At 41.6% G+C, this 12,480-nt stretch overlaps 1 protein-coding gene across 1 annotated transcript in view; it reads left to right on the top strand.

The window, feature by feature from the left end:
- The window catches only part of ANO6 (anoctamin 6), a 116,685-nt gene that overhangs the window by 16,864 nt on the left and 87,341 nt on the right, over positions 1-12,480 (top strand). The window lies entirely within an intron of this gene.

Here is a 12,480-nt window from a genome sequence, read left to right on the forward strand (position 1 = left end):
AAAAAAAGTATTTAATAAAATATATTATGTCCCCCCTCCCTTCTTACCTTTATTGAGGAGGAGGGGGGACATTTCTGGATCCCTGGTGGTCCCAGTGGGGAATCCCTGGTGGTCCAGTGAACTCTAGCCCGCGCTCCAGGGCTAGAGTTCACTCTCGCGAGATTTGGAGCGTTGCCGTGGTAACCGCGGCAACGCTCCAAATCTCGCGAGAGGAGGACCCGGAGGAGCTGCTGGTAACAGCTCCCGGGTCCTCTCTCCCTCCCCTGCCGGTCGGCTGTCAGTAATGTGCCTGCGGACCGGGGAGGGAGATCACTGATCACTGATCTCCCTCCCGGTCTGCAGGCACAATGCAGGGCTGGCGCTTGGGCAATGTCAGCCCTGCACTAGCCGGCAGGGGAGAATCTCGGGGGGGGGGCAATTGCCCCGTTGCCCCCCCCCTGGATCCGCCAATGCTACAAACACACATTCCTGCATTCAAATTCAAACACTCCATACTAGTATACCATCGCATTTAATGGCAACAGTACATACAAATATACCGCTACATGCACACACATGCTCAATACAAAAACACTTGCTTACATTCAAACACACAAATACAACACTGCAAGGACTGGCATATGTTAGATTCCCAGCATCGTGGGAGTTGTACAATAGCTGAGGATCTACCTTGTAACCATTCTTGCACCAGAGGGGGGAGGGCAAAACATTTTCTTACACCAAGGCCCTCTGTACATTGGTTCCACCACTGAGACATTTACCTTTTTATTAAAGGCTTATATGGGTAGATGATTATCTAATTATCTAAAAATAAGACGGTATTTGTTATCTAGTAAAGAAAATGCAAAAACATTGGCTGCTATTTAGAGGTTAATGAATAAACTCCTTTGACTCTTGGTTTTAATTTATTCAACGTGTATTACATGCTGACAATGCTGTGTTGAGATGTTACCTCTTAGAACGCCCACATTCTGTAGCACAATGCAACAAGGTCACAATCTTTCAACAAATCTTATAAACGTCAAAAAATCTCCATGCATTGGCAAATATATATATTCCAACGATCTCACTGAGGATCATTATATGATGGAGGATCTTGCAAGGAACCTGATCTGAATCCAAAACAAATAGAATTTAAAAATGAAAATATATCATAAACCTCAAACAACATAATAGATAAGATACATATTTATCAAATAAAGCCAACTATATCCAAATCTGTGTATTTCATCTGTTACTTCCTGTAATTCCTTTTATCCGTTATAATAGAACCTATAGAATACTCACTCCTCCATAGCCACTAGAAGCAATAAGCTTTATTTTTGAACACCTTATTTTGTATATTGTTTATAGTTTTATAAAGTTAGGAATGAGATGCACCTCAGGGTGGAAGTTGCACTGTCGTTCACAGATTATTGCTTTTTGCTGTGATGTTGTACGCCTTGCAAACTATTTTAAACTGAAAAGAATTCCAAGGATGAATATTAAGCCAATGATCCGCGATGGAAGGTTGGATTGCTGTTCCAAGAGGGTAACTCTCTCCAATGTGTCTAATCTGCCAATCAAATGCTTCTAAATGCAGAGTTTTTAGTCCACTGGAAACTGATAAGACACAAACCGTGTCTGGAGTCTGTGTACTTTACATGCTGACATTGAGCATCATAAAGATGCTGCTATCATTCAATTTATTTCTTTCGTAAGCCCTTCGTGCTATGTGTGAAAGATACAAGTTGGTATAGGCATTACAAAATATAAACCGAACATTACTCATACTTGACTTTGTTTTCTCAAAGCTATGGGGAGAGTATCAATGACCAAATAAATTGCTTCATTAGGATGAAGTGATGCCAATGGTGTCTCTTTAAACGGTCAACCCCCAATAGAGACACACACACTGTCTGTCATGTCAGCGTGCAAGATCTGTGTAGATAAGCGTACAGCACAGATAAAGATGGAACTCTTTGTGTCTTGCTATCATTTGCTGCATTTGTAGAATATGTAATTCAGCTGATGAAACTATTCTGCCAACTGTCAATTGCTTCTATTAATTTGCCACGGACCTCCACATATTTATTTTTTTGTGAATTACAGGATTACTCCAACCAAAAGCAGTGTTTTAATAAAACTGTTTTTTGTTTAACTAATCCTACCTGGCATGCTCTCACACCCCACACCCGAAAAAAGAAAGGAAAAACATGCTTACAATCTCACGCTGAAGCCAAGTTCTCCACAGTTCAAGCATGATGGTCACTTCAAATCACTAAATTACAGGGGGTGGGAAAGGGTGGCACACTGCTGCTTAAGAGCCCTAAACCTTCATTGCCAAGATCTCTTGGGCACAGATCTTAGTCTCTCTTTTATATCATAATGTCCCTCTTTGGTTGGAGCTTCATATTTTTGCTGTTACTAAGTGTATAAGTGTATCATCAACCGCTTCTTCTCATCCTCCGTAATCTCGGTCTACGAGATACCGCTCTCTCCTGGTGCTCCTCCTACCTCTCATTCCAGCACTCATTCAGTGTTTCTTTCTCTGGCTCTGCCTCTTCTCCCCAATCCCTCTCTGTTGGTGTTCCCCAAGGTTCAGTCCTTGGTCCCCTATTGTTCTCAATCTACACTACCTCCTTTGGTAAACTCATCAGCTCCTTCGGCTTCCAGTATAATTTCTATGCAGATTACACGCAAATTAATCTGTCCTCCCCTAATTTCTCACCACTCCTCTTGACTCGTGTCTCTGACTGCCTCTCTGCTATTTCCAACTAGATGGCTGCTCATTTCCTTAAACTGAACCTGTCCAAAACAGAACTTCTGGTCTTCCCTCCCTCAAGTGTTGCTATTCCCTTGTCTGTGTCCCTCAAAGTTAATGGCCCTACCATCCACACTAACTCTAAGGCTCACTGCCTAGGTGTTCTTTCACTCCGACCTCTCCTTCACCCCTCATGGTCAATCAATCGCCAAATCATCTCAAAAACATTGCGTGCATCCGACTCTATTTAACGCCTGATACAGCAAAGGTGCTTGTCCATGCTGTTCTCCTCTCTCGCCTTGACTACTGTAATCCGCTTCCCAGTGGTTTTTACGTGTTCCCAACTTGACCCATTAGTCTATAATGAATGTGGCGGCGAGGCTCATCTTCCTCTCCACCCGCACCTCCCAGGCCTCCCCCTTTCTCAGTCCCTCCATTGGCTTCCCGTAAGATATAGGGCTCAATTCTGACACTTGCTTACAAATCTCTACACAATGCTGCCCCCACGTACTTATCCTCACTAATACACAAATATGTCCCGTCTAGGCCCCTACGCTCTGCCGGAAACCTACATCTAACCTCTGTACTCCTTCCTCTGATGCTCACCTTCTCTAGGGATGCGCCGTTCCTATGGAGCGCCCTTCCGCTCTCTGTTAGACTTCCACCCAGTCTCCGGAACAGTGCTGCGGAACTTGTTGGCTCTATATAAATAATAATTATAAAAATAACAGAGCTCCAGAGCAGTAATATTCCCAGTAATGTGTCTTTAAGCTTCACTAGATTTGTCTAGAAACCTGTCTGTGTTAATAAGATGTATTGTTTCTTTCTTAAATTACATTTTCGGGGCATGAATTGGTTTTGGTTTGACCTTAAAAATTCTCGGAACAGCCCTGCCCCTCAAAGAAACATACAATGTGACTGCAGATAACAGCCATTCAGCCCATCTAGTCTGCCAATTTTCTAAATACTTTCATTAGTCCCTGGCCTTATCTTGTAGTTAGGATAGCCTTATGCCTATCCCATGCATGCTTAAACTGCTTTATTGTGTTAACCTCTACCACTTCAGCTCTCCCACTCGTACCCCTAAAATTAAAGTGTCCCTCTTTGTCAATTTGAAATTTAAGGAGGCATGCAACTGAAAGCGTTAATCAATCATCTGAATTAGCCGAGAGGGCCCCAAGTTCTGTGGTTCGTCATCATAGTAAATTTAAGCAAATCTTAAAATAAATAAAGCAGATCTTTGTTTCATTTAATTTTTTTCTCTTTTTAGAATTTACAAGGTTTTTTGTTTTTTTTTCAGTGGTTTGGATAAGAAATAATTGTTGAAAGAAAACTAATGTAAAAAAAAAAAAATACAATAAAATAAACACAAAATGTCAGTAAGATCATGGGAAACAAAACATATACTAAAACAATTTTGTATCTCTGTATGTTTTATCAGTTGGAAGCCCTGGGAATATGCTCCATTATTATCTAGCAAGATCGAGTGGAAAATAGCTAAAAATATAAATATCCATATTTCTACACTGCTCCCCTGTGTACGGTATTATTTTAAATGCACAAACAAGGCATTTTTCCGTGTCTGGGAGGATAGGTTAAGCTTAGTTTACAGAGAAAATTAAAATTTGTCCCCAAGAACTTGTCTCTGGCCAAGTTAAAATAAATAAATCCTCACCGCTTATAATTTTTACACAATGTTTGAAGGGTACAGTGGTGGAAACAAAATTAGCAACAAATTACCTTTAAGAAAAAGAATTAATAAAAAAATAATTAATAATTAAAAATAAAAAAATATGTATATCTATCCTTGAGGCACATGGGACGTACTTGCAATTTCATTGTATTTAATTTATCTGTAATACTGAGTTGTAGAATGTTAAGATTATACATGGAAGTTTCATTTGAAAGATGTCCGTGCAATTAGCTGCAAAAACATGTGTAAACGTTCCAGGAAGGTATAATCCACCGGATCATTTTAACCGTGAAATATTCTGCATTAGAAGTTGATTTGTGGAATTTAGGCTAAAACGGCTTATTTGAAACATTCTCCAAATCTTCTAAAGTCACAGGTTGCTATTTTAGTTACATTTGCCCGTTCGGTTTTAGTAAATGAGCCTTTTGCTCTAGAATATTGAAGGAACTTGCCATTCGGCTTTTGATAAATCAATCTGATTTAATCGACTATCGCCAAAGTCATTGATCTAGGGATCCAAAATTACGGCAAATGTAAATAGATTGTTGCTCATAATGGAAGAAGGATGAATAATGCACTCTATTAGCCAGTGTACTTCATTCCAAAGTGGAGATATAAAGCATTCACTGCTAATTTTCCTGAACGTTATAAATCAATGTAAAGAATGAAAGTTGTTTTCAATATTTAAACCAGTTTCACATTTCATGACATCTGTCATTGGTAAACTTGATTTACAACTGTCAAGCATGTCAAGATACATAATAGAGAATAACCTTCCCTCTATTTATAAGGCTCGCCATATTACTAGAATAGAGTTTAATCATTAAACATCGAACTGTGATTAATTAAAAACTGAACTTAAACATGAAGCCACAAGTGATGATTTTGCACAATTTGGCTTTTTTTAGCCTTCGTTTTTCATATTTCGTCTTTGAATTCACATGAGTTTTTAGTTTAGAGAATAAACCCCACGGATCGACTTTTACGTTTTTTTTTTTTGTTTGTTTTTTTTTTGTTTTTTTTGTTTTTTAATATACTCCTATTTAGTCTGTACTGCTGCTTGGTTATCCTAGAGTTAATACTACAAATGTGGCTGTTTCCAGTAAGTATTTTGTAAGGTGGCATTTCTAGCTCAATTATAGATTAACAGATTAACTGAAGCCTGAATTACACTGGATTAACATTTTAATGGCAAAATTAAGGCTGAAGTAACTAAATTGTGACTGTAGTTAATTTGGAGAATTTCTCTACTTTAATTTTGCAATTCAGATTTCCATACAGAGTGTAGCAATTAACCATTTAAATGAATCCTATAAATGCATGCCTAAATGTAGATTTGACTCCCCTTGTTTGGGAACAGGGCCGGTGCAAAGAATTTTGGGTACATAGGCGAAGATGCATTTTTACGCCCCCCCCAAAAAAAACATCTTCACCTGTGTGCCTCTTAACCTCCCTTTGTGTTTCTTATCCCGTCTTTAAATATCTGACTCCCTTTAGTGTATTTTATCTCCTATTTTTGCCTTTGTGTGTCTCCTATGTCTCCTCTTTGTATGACTCTTACATCCTCCCACATTTTGTGTGTCTTACTCCTCCCAGACCCTTTGTGTGACTCCTTTTCTCCCAGCCCTTTTGTGTATTTTACTCTTCCCAGCTCCTTTGTGTGTGTCTCTTTCCTTCACAAGCCCTGCTGTGTGTTTCTTTCACATCCAGCCCCTCTCCCCATCCCTTAATGGTCCCCTCCCTTTTCTGACCCTTATTGTTCCTCTCCCCTCTCTCCTCCTTTCCCTGTCCCTTAGTGTTCCTCTCCCCTCCCCCCCCTGTTCCCTGTCGCTTAGTGTTCCTTTCCCCCCTCCCTCCTTTTCCTGTACCTCAGGGTATCTCTCCCCTCCTCTCCCTGTCCCTTGGTGCGCCACCCACCCCCATAGTGGTCCCCTCCCCTTCCTGGTGTGCCTCCTACTTTTCGTGTAGCGTGGCTGAGCGGAGCGAATCCCGGTACAGTGAGCTTTTCCTGTCAGTCCTGCCAGGTACAGGAAACAGAAGTTCCTGTACCACGGTACACTCCGCTTGGCCACACTACAGTCAGGGGTGTATAAACACTGACAGTCACACACACTCAATGACAAACATACAGACGTCTCTGACAGCCAGACTCACTTATCTGACACACTCATTCAGTGGCGGCTCTAGACTTTGTGAGGCCTTAGGCGAAACTCAAACATGAGGCCCCCACTAACATCTAAAGTTAAAAATAGGGTTTGCATTGTGTGTATAAGGTGCTGTTGCAGAGGGTGGTAGCGTGGCTGGGGCAGAGGGTGGTAGCGTGGCTGGGGCAGAGGGTGGTAGCGTGGCTGGGGCAGAGGGTGGTAGCGTGGCTGGGGCAGAGGGTGGTAGCGTGGCTGGGGCAGAGGGTGGTAAGGTGGCTGGGGCAGAGGGTGGTAGGAGGACAGACAGGGTAGTGGGGTGGCTGGGGCAGAGGCTGGTAGGGTTTCTGGGGCAGAGGGTGGTAGGGTGGCTGGGGCGGTAGGGTGGCTGGGGCAGAGGGTGGTAGCGTGGCTGGGGCAGAGGGTGGAAGGAGGACAGTGACAGGGTAGTGGGGTGGCAGGAGAGCGGAGGGTGGCTGGGGCAGGAGGGTGGTGGGGTGGCTGGGGCAGAGGGTGGTGGGGTGGCTTGGGCAGAGGGTGGTAGGAGGACAGTGACAGGGTAGTGGGGTGGCAGGAGGGTGGCTGGGGCAGGAGGGTGGTGGGGTGGCTGGGGCAGAGGGTGGCAGGGGCAGAGGTGGGGTGGCTGTGGGTGGCTGGTGGTGGGGTGGTTGGGGCAGAGGGTGGTGGTGGGGTGGCTGGGGCAGAGGGTGGTGGTGGGGTGGCTGGGGCAGAGGGTGGTGGTGGGGTGGCTGGGGCAGAGGGTGGTGGGGTGGCTGTGGGTGGTGGGGTGGCTGGGGCAGAGGGTGGTGGGGTGGTGGAGTGGCTGGGGCAGAGGGTGGTGGGGGAGGTGGGGTGGCTGTGGGTGGCTGGGGCAGAGGTGGTGGGGTGGCTGTGGGTGGTGGGGTGGCTGGTGGGGTGGCTGGGGCAGAGGCTGGTGGGGTGGCTGTGGGTGGTGGGGTGGCTGGGGCACACGCACACACACACTGACATACATACTCACATGCACACACACTTACACACAGTAATTAATAATCTAAATTAAATGTAAATTTCCCACCCAGCCTCCCTAGCTGGAGAGCTGGCGTAGGTCTCTCATTGGTCGTCCAGTGGGGCTGCTGGGAGGCGTCCGGCTGAACTGGATTAGGAGGCGGCGAGGGAGCTCTGATCTCTCTGACCGGCTCCCTCTCAGGCTGTTTGCTGATGCCGCGGAAGCCGGAATATCATATTCCGGCTCCCGCGGCATCAGCAAAAGGCGCGCGAGGGAGCCGGTCAGAGAGATCAGAGCTCCCTTGCCGCCTCCTAATCCAGTTCAGCCGCACGCCGCGCCGCTCCGGCGTTCCAGGAGGTGACCTGGCAGGAGGGAGCACTTCCCTCCTGCCGGTCACTGGAATTTTGCGCCCTAAGGGGCCGCCTGTGCCGCCTTATGGACGCGCCGGCCCTGTTTGGGGATTACGTTAATACATACCTCCAAACATTTCTGTTAGACAGAGAAGACACTTAATTTTAGCGGTGTGGCCAGGGACTAAGCCTGTCCTGAGAAATTTTAGGTGATATACTTCTAACAATTTATACAGTGAAAAAGTCATTTAGAACAAGAACAATGTATCTTATTGACACAGACTGAATTCTAAACACATTTACTATAGTTTAAAGACATTACTTTGAGTATTATTGCTATGGAGCTCCTAAAAAAAAGAGTGACATTGTGATAGAAAAGGTGGACAGAGGGATTTGGGCTCAAAATAGGGACTGTGCCTGCTATATAGGGACACTTGGAAAGTATGGTAATATGCTGTATTTTTGCATTTAAAAAAAAAAATGTCTAAAGAGGCACAAAACAACACCCCTCACTCGAGAAAAAGACTTCCATATCTAATCTATGTAGACAGTTCAGTCAATGACAGTACTGAATGATCTGAATTACAGATCAACCTGCATTAGTAGGGGAGTACACCCAGAGAGACCCATAGTAAGGATATTACTACCTCTTTATAGTTTCTTATACTGTCTGCAGCCAGGTTGTGAAATAAAAAAAGCAGGTCACTCAGGGGAGCCTACTAAATTTAACACAGGCAGGATTTCAACCTTTGTTTTTTCAATGGTATACCCACCCCCCTTCTATGTTTTATTAGAAGCCCCCACCCACCACTCCTGGGTGAAGGCTGGAAGGGGCATTCCCCTGAAATAGCCCCAACTCCGGTCCATGGGTGGTAGGTAGGGGGTGGGTGGCATTAGGTCCTCTGGTTATTATAAAATTATTAGTCCCCACCTGCCGTCCATGGTCTGTATTTTATTAGCAATTAAGCAGCTATAGCTCCGAAAAATCACTATCTTGCCCTTGGAAATGCCAGCTCAGGTCACAAAAAAATTTGCCATCAAAGAGACGTATTTTGTCCGTTAGCGCAGTCCAGAACGCATTCTGCATGAGAGGTACAGCAACCCCAATCAATTGCTTTGGCCTTCTTTGGACCTTGTCAAATATGTAGGCACTAAAATAGCTCATTTACATTAATTTACAATTTTTTTTTTAATAAAGGCCATTCAATTAAAGAAGTCATTTTTTTTTACATATACAGATCTAGATTTTTTTATATTTTTTTTTTGTGCTAACATCAACAAAGGGTGTTTGAACTAATTATCCCCTCATTATGTATATATTTTTTTTATTACACCAACATATTATGCAGCACTGTACAGAAAACAAACACAAAATACAAGAAATATATTAAAACAGGTGGCTGCTTAATTAACTTGGGGTATGGTTATTCATGAAAGTGTGAACTGTTAAAAACCGAATTTAAAATTTTGGGCCAAAATAGCCAATCTTAAAACAATATGGCTTATTTTGTCCTAAAATTAGAATTTTCAGAGTCACACTTCAGTGACTAACCCTGTAAGTAAAGTACAATATCCGAGTTAATCTTGAGCCAACATTTCCTATATACAGACTTCATAACAGTTCAAATAAATAGCTATAGATTCCCCCTCCCCCCCCCCCCCCCAAAGAATTATAAGAAAATGTAACATAACTCACATGTAAAAAGTAAATGACCAGAGCCCACAGTTACCTGCGATCATTAACAGGTCCTTTCAGTTTACAGTAGGTGGCTTCTTAATGACTACAGTTAGAGAAGGATGATTTGCTGGATGGGAGAAACCTGTTAGGAGGAGGGGTTATAGAACTATAGCACTCAATGAGACAGGCCTAACCAGATGAGTGAGGCTCTCAGTAGCTATTCGACACCTGCATGGACAGTATGGATGCAATATATATGCAAGGTAGGAGAATACGTTGATCTGTGTTCCATAAGGAATACACTGTGTGTGTGTGTGTGTGTGTCACGACAAAACAGTCACCTGTCACGACAAAACAGTCTGTAGGGAAAAGCCAATTTATCTCCTGAATGGTGAATGAATGTCCGTAAATTTAGAGCAAGTCGTGTGGAAGTCTCTTTTGCTTGTTACATTGTCAGCACATAAAGAAAAGGTGCTTTAGCCAAGCAGTGTTTTGAGCACGTTGTCAGGGTTATGCACTAAAAAGTGAGTTGTCAGGAATTTAAGATGAATTTTACATTTTAGGCAAAAAAAAAAAATGCCAAAATTGGAAACCGTGATCCTTGAATTCGGCTATTTCAAATTATTTCTCGATTTGAATATTTCACGAATACTATCTCAAATTCCAGACATTTCACACTTGACTTATTAACCTGGCGCTGAAATAAATAAGCAGTTTTTCTGTTGCATTGTTTAATTTTTAAATATTTAAAATGTTTTCATTTATCAATATAAAATGGATGCGTAAACCAATAATTACAATTTTGCTTTTCCACCAAACTGAGAATTGTGGATAATTGAAAATGGATCAAAGACTTTACTTTTTTTTTCTGTTGTCTTCTCGAGTCTAAAACCCGCCGTTTCCTTGGTCAAATATCTCCAATTTCTGGTTTACCAAATAATCTTAATAGTTTGTGTTTTTTTATTGTGTTGGTCGCAATGAATAGAAACACATTTTATGTTTTGCACTTTTGAAAGAAAAAGGTGTATATTTGACTCTTTCGTGATCACCTCTACAGCAGTGGTTAACAGGATAAACTAGACTGGTTTCATGTTCTGTGTATCTTTTGCACACCAAAACAAATAATTCCTGTGAAGCATGCAAAAAAGCTTCCAAATATATATACACAAAAAAAAAAATAGAAATCACTAGGCCTTTTATTAAAAGGGTTTGTTGTTTCTTTGTTTTTTGATTTTTGTTTTTTTTTTAAAAACAGATTTTGACATAACATGATGAGGTCCCTATATGTTAGCCTGGCTCTGGTGGGGCCATATGATATTCTGATTGGGCTTGGAAGAGCTTGGCTTATTAATGAGTAAATTATTTTCCATTAATAGAATTGTTCTAAGCCTCTCTCCTCCCCCGTGCTATGACTGCCAGTAGGAACATGTTGTGACTATCATTTTACCAATTGGAAAAATAAACTGTCACAGAGCATTGGTTGGCTGTTGAAATAAAATGAACCACTTTTGTGCCGGACAAGTGAGCAAGCACTGCGTTAATTTGAGCCCTGGCATTGTGGACAATTAACAGTCAGCTAGCAGTTCAAGGGGGTTTGCTGTTTTCCAACAAAAAAAAAAACACTCCTTCACAGACTTCTTCTTCCATTTTTTGTGAAGGTTTTGGTAATGAATTGCTATATATATATAATATATATATATATATATATATATATATATATATATATATATATATAGATCTCCTTTACAAATGTTTATACAATTTTTGTTTGACATTAGTAGTAACTTCATTTATTCAAATAATAGATTGTATAAGGAACCTGATCTTTAAATTATGCACCTGCTTCAATTTGGTCACAGTCCTGGGCTCTGCTCTTAACTTGGGAGCATCCACGTCAAATAGAAACCTCAGTTCCAAAAATATCCTCTGGGACAAACTTTAGAAGAAGCCTCCGGTTGCAAAATAACGTGGCCACATTAATTTCTTGTGCTCGAATGCACCATTTTGGACGTAGCATAAGATGTACAAAGTCACACTTGGGTCATTCTCAAACTATCTAGATCAAAACTAAGTGAGCTGCGGCATTGGCACCCATTTATAATTTAATTGAATGGTATCCTTCCAGATGTTCTGCGCATGCATCCAAGGTGTTAAGTTGATGCCTGGGCCTATCAAGACTTGCTTTCCTAGGGTCCAGTGCCCTTTTGTGGTCTCAGAATCTGTAAGTGCGTACCTGGTTACGCTCCTGACCTTGTTATTTTTTGTTTTGATTTCTGTTTACTGACGTGGCTACATCCTGCCCTGTGTACCAGACCCGGCTACATTTAAACATTAAACCATTTAAACCTTCTATACTCTGAATGACTTGGAAGTGTCAATAGTTTTCGAACATATTGCATCTAATCTGAAACAAATTGTTACTTAGAAACTTTGTAAAATCTTTTGAACTGAATTGAAGGAGTGACTGATAATGTATTAGATTACTGTAGCATGTCTAAAACCAAATGATAAACCAAAGTGGTTATCACTTTATTTTATCATATATGGTAATCTGGTAATGAAACTTGATCCCTTTTAGGGTTTTCCCCTCATCTGTTCAAAAAAATGTAGTAAATAAATTAACAAATGTATTCAGCTGATCTAAATCTTTTAGCACGCTGTTCTGATAACATGCTATTTCTTGTGATTGATCTTTAGCACGCACATTTTACTCTGTTTTTCACAGTAATGCCTTCATAACGTCTGTAAATGTTTGTTGTCCGTTAATGCACACATAAGAAAATAGGACGAGTCTGAGGATATATATATAATAATAATTTGCGTTTTTCAGAAAAGATGAAATGGTTGTAAAAAAGCTCTGAGACATGGCACTGGAATGTCATTGAAA

Source organism: Pelobates fuscus, chromosome 3 (assembly GCF_036172605.1).
Source record: "Pelobates fuscus isolate aPelFus1 chromosome 3, aPelFus1.pri, whole genome shotgun sequence".
Lineage (NCBI taxonomy): Eukaryota > Metazoa > Chordata > Amphibia > Anura > Pelobatidae > Pelobates > Pelobates fuscus.